General features: G+C 38.2%; 1 long non-coding RNA gene across 1 annotated transcript in view; it reads left to right on the forward strand.

Annotated features, from left to right (window-relative positions):
- LOC144366028 (uncharacterized) overlaps positions 1 to 13,735 on the forward strand; it is a 209,686-nt gene that overhangs the window by 175,781 nt on the left and 20,170 nt on the right. Inside the window, exon 2 of the long non-coding RNA XR_013424845.1 lies at positions 7,536 to 7,591. This is a non-coding gene — a long non-coding RNA (uncharacterized LOC144366028). The remainder of the gene's footprint in view (positions 1 to 7,535; positions 7,592 to 13,735) is intronic.

Below are 13,735 nucleotides of genomic sequence, written 5' to 3' on the forward strand. Positions count from 1 at the left end.
CTGGACATGCTGCTCATCACACTCCTACCTGTCTCCAAGAATTTCCATTTGCTCATCCCTCTTCCTGAAGGCTGCCTCACCTACTTTCCACCTTTTTGGTGAAGACACGTTCCCTCCCTCCATCTAAAGTAACTCCTCTATAAATCATTCTTTCTCTCCAACATCTTTGTTTTTTAACAAACTACATCCTGCAAATATTCACTTATTGTCTCTTCTTTTTTTTTTATTGGTTGTTCAAAACATTACAAAGCTCTTGACATATCATCTTTCATACATTTGATTCAAGTGGGTTATGAACTTCCATTTTTACCCCAATCTTCTTAAACATAAGGGCAAAGACTTTATAACAGTTCTCTGTTAAATCCTAGCACTATGTGTCCAACATACAGTAAGTACTCAATAAATGTCTGTTGAGTGGATAATTCACTTGATAATTCTTTACATTTTAAAAATATCTGTGCTCTAGAAAAGCAGAGGTGATAATACTTAGATCCATGTCCACTAATCAATCTGTCAAACAATAAACATTGATAGTCTGTAATTAAAATTTGAGAGTAAAAAAAAATAAAAGCTAGAACATGGTATATAACAGAATCAGAATCCAAAGATTATTGAAAGAATCAAACATATTTCATTGGTGATAAGTATAAAATTTCAGACCAAAGTCCAGAGAATCAACCTTGCAACCATAAAATGGACCAAAAAAAAAAGGGGGGGGGAGGGCTTAATAACACATGTGAAAATTAGAGATTTAATTGATTGAGACCTCAATGGGAGTCAAGAACAAATGAAGTGTGCAGTAGTTGTATACCCGCCACTAACCAAGTTTGGTTTGGGGCAGGTGTTTCAGAAAAAGCATTTGGATTAAAACAAGCAGGATGAGAAAAGTTTTGAACCCAAGTTCTATAAGCAAAATCTGTGGCTATTTCAGAAAAGGGAAGTTTGGATGGCATTTAGCAGGAGAGGGAATGAAGATGGTGCGTGGATGCATAGCACTATGATGGCCACCCAACACAATGGCCACCCATATACATTTGGCTTTTTCCTGCTGTGCTATGCAGCAGAATAGAAGTGCAACAGGTAGAAACAGAAGAATGCCGATTTTGAAGCAATTTAAAGAAATCTGTTGCACTCCCCGCTATCCAAGAAAAGCCTGAGATCTTGAGAGCTGGAGTGAGCCATTGTGGGTCCATCACCACTTTGGGGAGTGGTTAAACTGGAATTTCTGTCTCTGGTAGGGTCCTGAGCAGGTAACCCCTAGACTTTTTTTCTAGCTTCAAATATTTTGTTTCCAAAGTCTCTCAGGGATGTTGAGAGCTCTAAATAGAACTATTTAGAAGTATATAAAGATGCTCTGTAGACATAACCAATTCTTCTTATTTACCCTTAAGATTTTACTGTCTATACTTTATTATTTAAACATGAATTTTCTTATAGTTCTTTGAAATAACTAGGAAAGAGATCTAGAATAGGATTATAGCAAGAAAATGAAAAAATATTTAGTTAACTATTTAAAGCAATTGTAATATAGAGGTACTGTTACAGGGCTGGGGTCTTTTGAGAAATTGAGGCAGCATGAAAGCCCCCTTCAAACCCCAATTCTTGCAATCAAGTCATAAATATTGGAGACAAGTCCCTGAGAGTTACAGGCATGAGATTATTAAAAGGGATGGGAAAGGAGAAAGGAGACACTCTTAAGGGAAAGACTGGGTCCTCCATACTGGGACAGTATGCCTCTTCTGCACTCTAGTTTTGTTGAGATCCCAGGGAAGTTTACAAAGAGTCCTGCTTAAGTTCACCTCTTGACTTTTGACTGGATGACAAGGCAACATCAGACTTTTGAATCCCCACTGCCATGACCATTCTAGGTCACTTTGGCCCATGCTGACCAGCTAGTTCTAATTAAACCTATTCTTACAGATTATATGGTTGGGCAGAATTATCTTTATCTCCCAGAGTTCTGGAATCTTGTCTGTGTAAAGGTCACCGATTCTCTCCCTTCCAGGTAACTTCTGTGCCTCTTATCAGACTTATTTTGGATCTGCATTTCTCTTGCAGATAACAGGTAGTTTGTTGTGGAATGTAATATGTCCTGTTCACTGAAGTTAGGCAGGACTGCGGGTAAACTGATCCTTAGAAAAGAAAGCATGTGGGGGTCAGCACAGTGAGTCCAGTTTATAGAACTGGTTTTTTTTTTAACCTCAGTTTCTCCCCACTCACATCCCGCTGTCCCCTGTGGGTGCCACATCTGTTGTCTACTTGTTTGAAGAGGCTGCATTGAGGAGACTCCTGGAGCCAAACCCCCCTCTCTGAAGGCCTGGTAGGAGTGCTTGTATTTTGGCCATTAGTGTTTCACAGTAGACCCCTCAACAGACCTTCCCTTGATCTTTTCCACTCCGTTGTCCCATTTTCACCCAAATTCACAGGGGTGAGAGTATGCATCTCATGGCACAGCAGAATTTTCTGACAGTGTGGATTTTGCATTAGGAAACTTGAGGGGATGGCTAAAGAGAAAATCCTTCTGTGGAAGTGATCATTCATTGGGGCTGATATGAGGCAGGCATCCAGGGCTAGACTGCTTCTGTGCTCTGCAGAGCCCCCAGGACACACTACTGGCACCTGCATCAGGGCTGCTGAAGCAAGTTACTAAAACCACAGATCACTGTGCTGTGATAAAATAAGTCACTGTGTTGATGCTGAGGTCAGGGAGTTACTAGACTCAGGTGGAGATGGAGTGCTCTACATTTTGTAGTGGGTGAATATGTGCCCAGTGCACCACATTCTCTCTGGAAGCAGTTCACGCTAGCCCTTGCACTTCCCTGAAATTACAGATCAGTTGCCCATGGAGCTTGCAAAATTCAAGATTGAAAAAGTAAAATGAGCCATCCAGGTGCTCCTGTAATTCCAGTGGCTGGGGAGGCTGAGGCAGGAGGATCACGAGTTCAAAGCCAGCCTCAGTAAAGATGAGGCCCTCAGCAATTCAGTGAGATCCCGTTTCTAAATAAAATACAATATAGAGCTGGGGATGTGGCTCAGTGGTTGAGTGCCCCTGAGTTCAATCCCTGCTACTCCTCCCCACCAAAAAGAAAAATGAGCTGTTTGTAACCCTTAGCTCATGACACCCAACTTCCAAACTCAAATCAGTAGCTAGTTTCCAGAAGAAAATTCCCAGTATTCTAGAATAATTTCTTAGGAGCAGGGAAGGGCAGGACAAGCTGTTCCTAGACAGAATCTAGACAGAGCATAGGTTCCAGTCCTATTCAAGAGACTGGCCATTGCTTCTCAAGCTCAGCGTTTCTGAGAACTACCGTGAATGGTTTATGCCTGCTTCGCACCGAAGCCCCAGGCTTCTGGCTTCTTCCATCCTGTTTTTCCACTGGAGCCCATCACAGAACTCTGGAATCCCAGAATGTGTAATTTTTGCTCACACCTTAATGTTTTTTCTTTTCAGGAGGAATACCGGGAACTGAACTCAGGGGCACTTGACCACTGAGCCACACCCCCAGCTCTATCTTGTATTTTATTTAGAGACAGGATCTCACTGAGTCGCTTAGTGCCTTGCTTTTGCTGAGGCTGACTTTGAATTCCAGATCCTCCTGCCACTGGGATTACAGATGTGTGCCACTGCGCCCGGGCACACCTTAATCTTAAAATCAGTCTGATAGGCATTTGATTACACAACACAGTACTGTATTTTTGAAATCTTAACTCTAAACTCTATTGTGGATATGTTATCGGTTGTTCTATCTCATATTCCTTTGTCTTCAAAAAATAGGTAGAAGTAGGATTTCGACTTTTATAAATAAAAACACAAGCAGCATATGAAATTTTTGTCACCATTGCATTTGGCACAAATTCTGAGGTCAAGTAACAACTAAAAATGTTGTTTAACTTTTCCAAAGGACATCTATTCATGGTCCATTAGTTCAGTGAGTGATGTGAAGGCATTTTTTTTTTCTTTTTTTGGAGGGGGTGTAGTACTGGTGATTGAACTCAGAGACACTTTATCACTGATATCTCCAGTCCTTCTTATTTTTTATTTGGAGATAGGGTCTCACTATTGCTTGGGGCTTCACTCAACTGCTAAGGCTGGCCCCAAACTTGTGATCTTTCTGCCTCAACCTTCCCAACTGCTGGGATTACAGACATGCACCATTGCACCCACCTCTAAATGTTTGTTGTTATTGTATTGTTTTGATCTAGGAGTTGTAAATGTTGTGTCAATGTGGCATCAGTTACATTTATTGGTACTGTTATCCTTCTTACCTCACAATTGAGAAAAGTGAGAGGTTCAGCATCCTAAAGAGCATCTATCTCCCCAGCTGAGGCCATTGTTGACTGCTCAGCTCCATTTCACCTGCAAGGACCTGCTACTCCTGTCCCTAGACGGAATGAACTTGGGTTTTTGGTGTAAAACCTGCAAAAGGCCAGCTGGTGGGTGCACCCTATAAGGATGACAAGGTCTGAACTTCACTCCTTCATGACCACAGCATTGCTCCAATTCTAAAATGTATACTGACAGTGCTGAGGAGCAGAGGGGAGGGAAAGCCTGACCTATTTGCTTTGGATTGTCATTCAATGAGACCAACGTTCCTCTCCCACTCCACATAACACTTTTATTAGTCCAGTGACAACAGCAGCAGCAACAACAAATACAACAAAAAAAAAAAAAAAAAGAAAAAGGAAAAATTGTCAAATGGACCTTACCATCATGGATAACTATAATGCATCAATGAATTTTTTTTTTTTTAAGAAATTTACACCTTGCAACTGCACCTCATGGATGATTCGCTGCATATTTGCCAACCCCCAGACGGGTTTGCCTTCCCATCTAGGCTTCCTGTCATCTGTTGGCATGGTTAGAAAATGAAGACAACTTTCACTCTTAATCTCTATAAAACATAGAGCTGGTAATCATCTGGAACAAATACTATTTATTATTTCTCAGAGTGAAATATGTTGATATTCCTCTTGAACTAAATACTTTAAATTGAAGTATTTTCTTCTCTTCCTTTTTTCAAGAATTGATTGTGTACTTAAAAATTTTATATCTACAGCGTGAAAGTATGAATGTACTACCAATCTTGAATTATACAGATTATATACAAACATTTTCCTTTTAGAAAATCAGGATCATAGGTAAAGCTAAACTCCTCTTGATAATATCTCTAATCTAGTTCCTTTCTCCCAAAGTTATCAAAATTGTTATCGATTGTTGACTTGTGCTTCAAGATATTTTTCTAAGTACTAGATGTATTTACATATAGTCATAAAAATATATAAAATATGATTTAGTCTATTTTCCACATACATTCTATCATAGTATATATACCAAATTGCCTTTTACTTCACAATCATGACATGATGATTATTAATTACAGTAAAAAATATGGAAGGAATGAATTATTACATTTACACTAACTTTGATTTATGGACATTTCAGTGGTTACATTTTCCTTTATTACAAACATTGCTGCAAAGGACATCCTTATACTTGGGTGTTCCTCTTTTTTCCTGAGGAAAGGTTAGAAAGGGAATAGCCAGCTCATAAGGTGTGAATATTTAGAATGTTAATAGATAATACTATTAGTTAATATTTATCGAGGAATCACTATCTACCCTCCTCCCTGTTACTACTTTAAGAGTTTGACATTCACAAACTCTTAAGAGAACATTTTATCTTAAACCTTTTTACAAGTGAGAATACTAAGATATGGCAAAGGTGAGTGACATGCCCCAGAGCACACAGGGAAGTGACAGAGCCAGGTTTGTCCCTGAGAGTTGCCTGCTAAGACTCTTTTTATTTTTTAAAAAATTATTGATACTGGGCATTGAATCCAGGGGTACTTTGCCACTGACCTCTATCCCCAGGCCTTTTTATTTTTAAAATGAGACAGGGTTTTGCTAAGTGGGTGAGGGTTTAATTAAGTTGCTGAGGCTGGCCTTGAATTTGCCATCCTCCTGCTTCAGCCTCCCAAGTTGCTGGGATTACGGGCGTGCACCATCATGTCCAGTGCTGACACTGTCTGTCCAGGACACTCTACTGCCTCTAGCCTTGTGTTCCTTGTTTGCCCAATTGTTTGTACTTATTTTTTACAAGCAGAAATCTATTTATTTGTGGGCTAACCAACTTTACAAATTTTACATGTAAATTTGGAGGGGGATGTTCCATTTGAAAACTCATTTTAATACTAATGGCCAATCAGAGTATGGTCTTGTCAAAGACTTCTCATAGCTTGGCAAATCAAGAGAATAGATATGGTCCCTTTGCCACTAGTGTGAAATGGAATGAGGTAAAGAGATGAAAACCTGAGAAATTTTGTGAAATGGGACCCAAGTTAGGTCCTAAGCAGTCTGTGCTCACCAGAGAGCTCCATTGCCAATGTTCTGGTTCCCATAAAAGCTCATGTGCAGGGCAATACAGGAATATTCAAGGTGAAAAGATTGGAAGGTGACAGCCATAACTTCATCCGTGAATTAATCCACTTGGTGGATTAATAATTTGAATAGACTACTGAGTGGAAACTCTAGGCAGGTGGGGTGTGGCTAGAGGAAGTAGAGCTCTGGGTATGTGCTCTTGGGAACTATACCTTGTCCCTGGCTCTCCCCCTACACTACCCCTCTCTCTCTTCTTCCTGGCTGCCGTGAAGTGAGCAGTATTTCTCTGCCAGGCCATTTCACCATAATGTTTTGCCTCACCCTAGACCCAGTGCAATGGAGTTCACTGACCCTGGAGTGAACATCCCTAACTATGAACACAAAATAAACTTTACTTCTTCTAAGTTGTTCTTGTCAGGTGTTTTGATCACAGCAATTAAAATCTGACTAACACATCCGATCTTTAAATTCAGATACTTAATCTATAAGATCTGTGTAGACCAAATTTATTGAAGCTTTCCTGCTTATCCTTGGGATGTTCCTTGAAAAGCTAAAAGGAATCCTCTTTGTGTGCTCTTGTGTACAATGTTCTATTTGATTTTATTCCACATTTTTTTAAATGGTCTCAAAGAGAAGTTGCAAGTCAGTACCAAAAAGTGTTGTCCCGAGTTACTTGAGAGAACGTGACTGGCACGTGGCTCTATCGCTCCCCAATATTTCAGTATATATTTTCTGTGAACAAAACCTCTTTCACAACTACAATCTGCCACCAAAACCAGGAAGTTAATATCAATGCTTCACCATCCTCTAATTCTCACACCTCAGTCAAATTTTATCATTTGTCCCAATGTCCTTTACAGCAAAAGGATCCAATTCAGAATCAAGTCTTGTATTTAGTTGTCATGTCTCTTTAGTACCTTTTCATTGGAACAGTTCCTGAGACTTTCCTCACCTTTCATGACTTTGTATTAGATGCATTAGATGTCAAGTCAGTTGTTTTGTTGAACATCCTTCAGTGTGTCATTTTGTCCGATTAGATTTAGATTATACCTCTGCATATCCCAGAAATGATGCCATGTCTCATTGTATTCTATTAGATGACTCACAATTTCAAATTGTCCCATTACTAATAATGCCAATTCTGATCACTTATTTAGGAGGTCTGCTATGGTTCTCCACTGAGAAGCTGTTTCTCTTTTTTTCCCTGTAATTGGTAAGTAATGGGAGGGTGAGTTTGAGACTATGTAAATATCCCATTCCTTCTCCAAATTTCCATGTGTTCATTCATTTCTTTACTTATTTTAGCATATATTCATTGTTTTTCAATAGGTTATAATGTGTTATTATTATTTATTCTGATGCTCAAATTACTCCAAATAGCCCATTCAATTTTTTTCTGTGTTCTTTTGACATGTCTCCACATTCCTTGACCATTTCTTTACTTTCTGTGGAAAAAAAAAAAAAAAAAGATGTTGACTAAGACCTGGAATCCACCATTTTTCCAAGAAGCTTTGGTTCCTTTTAGTGGAGAATGGTATTTAGAGGCCAAGGATGGCATGAGTTAACTATTCACTCCCTCCCCCTCTCTTACACACACAGTCTATCTACTTCAAAACCCATGAATTTACAGCTCTGTCTCTACTTCTGGTTCCATTCATTGCAACTTCTTCTAACTTCACAGTTTCCAAAATGCACACAAGCTAGCACTCCCCCACATGGACACCCTGTTGTGCCCTGATCTACCATTTTAATAGTTTGGACCACATTGTTCAGACAGAAAAGAGGACAAGTGGGTGTGTCATTATAAGAATAATTCTTAGTTTACCTCTTTTGATTTATTTTTGGCTATTCTTTCTTTGTTTCTTTATTTTTTGCTTGTGTGAAAAGCTACATTTAAGTTACCATAGCTACAGTTAATCACTGACATTTTAAATCAACTTAATTGCATACATTCATTTTTCATCATTTAAAGTTCTGAATCTTTTCTGTCTCTCTCTCTCTCTCTCTCTCTCTTTTTTTTTTTTTTTTTTTTGTACCAGGGATTGAACCCAGGTCACTTAACCACTGAGCTATATCCCTGGTCCTTTTTTTATTTTTAATTTTTTAAGGCAGAATCATACTAAGTTGCTTAGGGAGTTACTAAGTCACTGGCCTTATTAAGTTGAGGCTGGCCTTGAACTTCTGATCCTCCTGCCACAGCTTCCCATGCACCACCATGCTCTGCGAGTTGTGGATCTTTTAAGATAGTACAAATAGTGTAATAAACTAGTATACTATTATAATAATAATATACTGTTATATTATGTTACATATAAAAATATATATTTTATTTTATATTATATACAATACATTTTACATGATATATCATCACTATAATAATAATATACAGTATTATAACACAATATTTACTATTATAGTAATAATATACACTATTATAATATAACATAATATTCACTAGTAATAATTTTTCCAAATAATCCAAAAAACCCATGTTCAGACTATTTGTATCATGGTGGGTTTTTAAAAATCTTGCTTCCTGATGTTCCTGTCCTAAACATTTTAGTTTTTCCATGGAGGTAACTTTATCTCCCTTCATACTCCTCTGTTCCCAGCATTTCTCAGGCTATATTTCTGTCCAAGTATTTTTAAGTACCACCCCCCATCAGTTTTTTAAAACTCTTACTTTTTGTCCCACTGTATAAATATTCTCATGAAGCTGTGAATTTCACAAAGGACAGTTGCAATGGTTTGTGGAGGATGTAAGAAATGTAGGTTACACAATTCCATGATTCACTGTGGAAAATCAGTAATTCACTGTTTATAAGCTGAACAGACAATCTATGACATGTTCGTTGCCCTTTTACTCCTGAGGGAAAGGCCATTTTATTAGCTCAGACCAGTAATATGCCCAGGATCCCTGGTGTAAGGACATCTGGCCTCTCCAGAGTAGCGCATACATCACAGAGGACCATTCCCAGCTATGTTCTCACAGTACTCCAATGGCAAATGGGAAAGAACAAGGAAAAAAAAGAAAAGAAAAGAAGGAAGGAAATGAGGGAAGAAGGGAGGGAGGGAAAGAAAAGGAATTCCAATCAAGGATATCAAATCCCTTGAGTCTATGCCAAAATTGAGAAGAGAAATCAGAATGGAATTGTTACTACCAATTTCCAGTAACTGAATGTTCAGCTTAGAAGGATTTGGCATTCATTTGAGTCATGCTGCTGATCACTTGTGAACTCTTAGGTTTATGACTCCCAGGGCCAGTTTCTGTGCAGAAGGAGAATTAACAGGATTTCTTCCTTAACGGAGATATTTTTCTCTGCAGGAGAACACACAAACAATCTCATTACTGTACAAATGGGGCATAATCACAAATAGCTTAAAGTCACTTGCTGCTAAATTTTCTTCAAATGCAAAGTGATTAGTAAAAGTACAATTCAAATGAAAATAATTGGCACCTATAGAAGCTGTGAACACACTGCATCTGAACATGAAGGAGGAAGGTGGGCAGTCTTTTGAGAGTTGGCCCTAGGAGGTCAGGACATAAGACTGGACATGGGAAAATGTGCCTGTGCTCCTTGTTCAGGAGAACGGAAAAACACAGGGCAAGAGAAGACATTTAATAAAATGTCATACTTTGGAAACGTGGTTAGATCGGCAATCACTTACTCTATGAAGGGACTGGGGTCAGAGAGAGAAAAAAATTGGAAAGGAAGGAAATGGATCAAGCCTGGGGGGGAGAAAGGAAGTACCTCCATGAGGTTAGAAAAATGGCTGACTCTAGGGAAGATTCAGGGTAATTTGTGCCACCAAGTAAGAACAGCCACAGGGCCTTGAGCTAAAATTACTACTCTTACTTTATTGGCCTCTTCACCTCAAAGAGAGTTCAATTAAATTCAGTTCTTCCAGTGCTTCCTGAGTACCTGCTGGCTGTGTGGCTTACAAGACCATTTAGTTAGTGTTGCCGGGGCTTCCTTCCATAACAGGCAGTTCATTTGCAGATCATCCCCCCACTTGCATCCTCGGGGACTTTTCTTATTTCTCTGACAATATTTTAGTATTCCTACAGTAACGAAGTAGGCAACAACTTTCCCATGAGATGATTTAACTGTTTTAAGAGGATTTAGCTCCTGGCATTTTGAGAAGTCCACATAATTTGTGTAAATCCTCTTAGATTTCCCTTTTAGGCCATTGTTGCTATTCTACTAGCCAGGAAAGAATGTGGCCTCTTGTCTACAGGAGAGGAACAGCCAGAGACTGAAGTCAAAACCTCTGCTACCAAGAGGGCTCCTAAAATGGTATTGGCTTCCTTTTTTTTTTTTTAATAAGTGAATATTTTATATTGCCAATCACTGGTGACCACTTTTTTTTTTAATATTTATTTTTTAGTTCTCGGTAGACACAACATCTTTGTTGGTATGTGGTGCTGAGGATCGAACCCGGGCCGCACGCATGCCAGGCGAGCGCGCTACCGCTTGAGCCACATCCCCAGCCCCTATTGGCTTCCTTTTATGGAAGATTGCTGGATACTTTGTACATAATTCTCAGTAAATCATTTTAGTTTATTTATTGAAGAATCCCTATCATTAAATTGGACCTAAGGTAAAAATACAGTGAATGAGGTCATTATAACCAGTCTTTGATTTGGTGTACATGCTGTTCCCTAAACCTAAAAATGTTTCTTACCTTCACTGTGCCTTCAAATACAATGGTGTAGCTCCAGCATATCATAAATGCTCTTTAATTTGCTTTTTATTTGTTAATGAATTACCATAGGTCAATGACTACCTCTTCAAAAGATTTCACAGCTTTTGTTATGACTGATGATCTTCATCTTCATTTCATTTTTCAATTAACTTATAAGCTAATAAGATCTGAAACAAACATATTTTAGAAATTTCATCCATTTTGCTAGACATACAAGTTGCAAGGAATCTAGCCCTACCAATTGGCTGGAATCTCATGCAAAAGCTCATGTTTGCTGCTCAACGGATTCTGCTGGATGTTACCTGTAGAGAAAAGGGGGTCAGAATTGTCTTTTAGCTGGGACAAGGGTAAGGAAACACATACGATTTTTCCCTGGTATATTTCAGACATTCTCAGAGTATTAAGACATTTCCCACTCACTAAAACTTGGAGGGATATGTTTTCTCCATCTTATAGATGAAAAAAATTCAGGCTCAGAGAAGTTAAGCAACTTGTCCACAATCACACACCTAATAAATATATGGTAAATTCAGGATTGGAACTAAGAAATATTTAGATTTAGAAGCTGAGATTCTCCAAAGTAGAAACAAGGTACTCCAAAGTAACCCTTTCCTCTTCAAATGACAATTTTGCTGCTAACACCAGTATTATTATTGCTGTTAGATCACTTGTTCTGTCTTTCTATATATATAAAGAAAAATTATATCCCTGTCTGCCCTAAGCACAAGACATGGCTTATTGGAAGATGCAGAAACATTATTTCAAAAATCAGTCACAAAAGCCTTTTAATACCTTTTTGATTAAGTTCATTGGCTTTGAATCCTATCTCTTTGAACACATTGTCAGACACTATAACAACATGAAGTGCATTTATAAAAGAGAAAAATCAAGGTGAAAAATGAAGTATTCAACAGTAAGGGGAATTTTTAGAGAACTGTAAGTTGGAAAACAGAAACCAGCCAAGCTATTTTTCTTAATTAGTTGTTCAGTCTTATGATAACAGCTGGTTGTTGAATCATATTAGTAATTCTTTAAAAATCAGTTATGTACTGAATTAGATATGGTACAACATGGTTGTAATTCTTACTTAATCTAGACAGATTCTATGGTTGACTAGTCATTACAAATGAGATCACTTCACATGGATCAACACTTGATATTCTGGACTCCCAGCTGCTCTATTAGTTAAAAAACTAGTTTTATAGTTCTTCAAGAACATTTTGAAAAGTCACCCAGGTCTATGGATGTCTCTGAATCATTACAGGTATTTCTTTGCTACCTGTTAGGGTATAACAATTATAATTGATTCATAAGACCAGACTGTCCCGTCCGGCAGGACACATCAACGTGGGCAGCGAACCTAGATGGGGAGGAATGAAGGGACAAGAGACACGAAAGGTGACAGCAAGACAAAAGTTCTGATCAAGCTGCAAACTTTTATTGTTCACACAGGGGTATTTATATGCTGGGGATGGGGAAACTCTTCGCAATTGCTGGATGTGGGTGGGTAAAACTGCCTGCTGCAAGATGTCTGATGATCCTGATAACCGCAGGGTGTTCCAGGGAGATAGGTAGCTGCAGGATGCCTTCAGAGCAGAATGTCTCCAAGAGGGCTGTCAGGCTAATCTTTGAAGGAGAATGTCCTTCTAGTTCCTGACACCAGACTCCCTAGCTGTGGGGAATTTCTCATTGTGTTCAGCTGTTTTTTAATTTTTTAAATTTACATACAGTAAATTGCATAGATCACAAGTGTACAGATTAGTGAATATATGTATATATATATATATATATATATATATATATATATATATATACACATACACACATATATATATATGCCTACATATCCATCAATCTAGATCTAAACAGATAGATCAGTAGAGGTACATATGTATGTTTATATAAAACCACAACCAAGATTAAGATACAAAATGTTTTCGATATCCCGAAGCCTCTTTGGGATCCTCCCATTCAACCTACCAACCATAATCAGTGTTATACTGTCTATCACTGAGATATGCCCTCTGCCATGACAGGAATCAAAACAGGACTGTGCATACGCTAATCAAGTGTTCTATAACTCCAGCTGTGTTTTTCCCTATTCTTGAACTTCATGTATGGGGAACATATTGTAGATTCTCTTTTCTATTAGCTTCTTTTTTTTTTTTTTAAAGAGAGAGTGAGAGAGGAGAGAGAGAGAGAAAGAGAGAATTTTTTAATATTTATTTCTTAGTTCTCGGCGGACACAACATCTTTGTTGGTATGTGATGTTGAGGATCGAACCCGGGCTGCACGCATGCCAGGCGAGCATGCTACCGCTTGAGCCACATCCCCAGCCCTTCTATTAGCTTCTTTCATTCAACATCATTTCTATGAGATCCATCCATATTGTTGTGCATAATAATATGATTTTCATTTTTTATTGACAAATAGTATTGTACAACATGACTATATCAAAATTTATATACCCATTAGTGTGTTGGTAAATATTTCTGTCATTTCCAGTTTAAAAATAAAACTTTTCTAAACATTCTTATACTTGCCCTGTTTTGCACATATATACTCATTTCTCTTGGATATATATCTGAGAATGCCATTGCTGCATATGTAGGAAGTATATAATATGCATATCTGCATTTACTTATGGACA

Source organism: Ictidomys tridecemlineatus, chromosome 8 (genome assembly GCF_052094955.1).
Source record: "Ictidomys tridecemlineatus isolate mIctTri1 chromosome 8, mIctTri1.hap1, whole genome shotgun sequence".
Taxonomy (NCBI): domain Eukaryota; kingdom Metazoa; phylum Chordata; class Mammalia; order Rodentia; family Sciuridae; genus Ictidomys; species Ictidomys tridecemlineatus.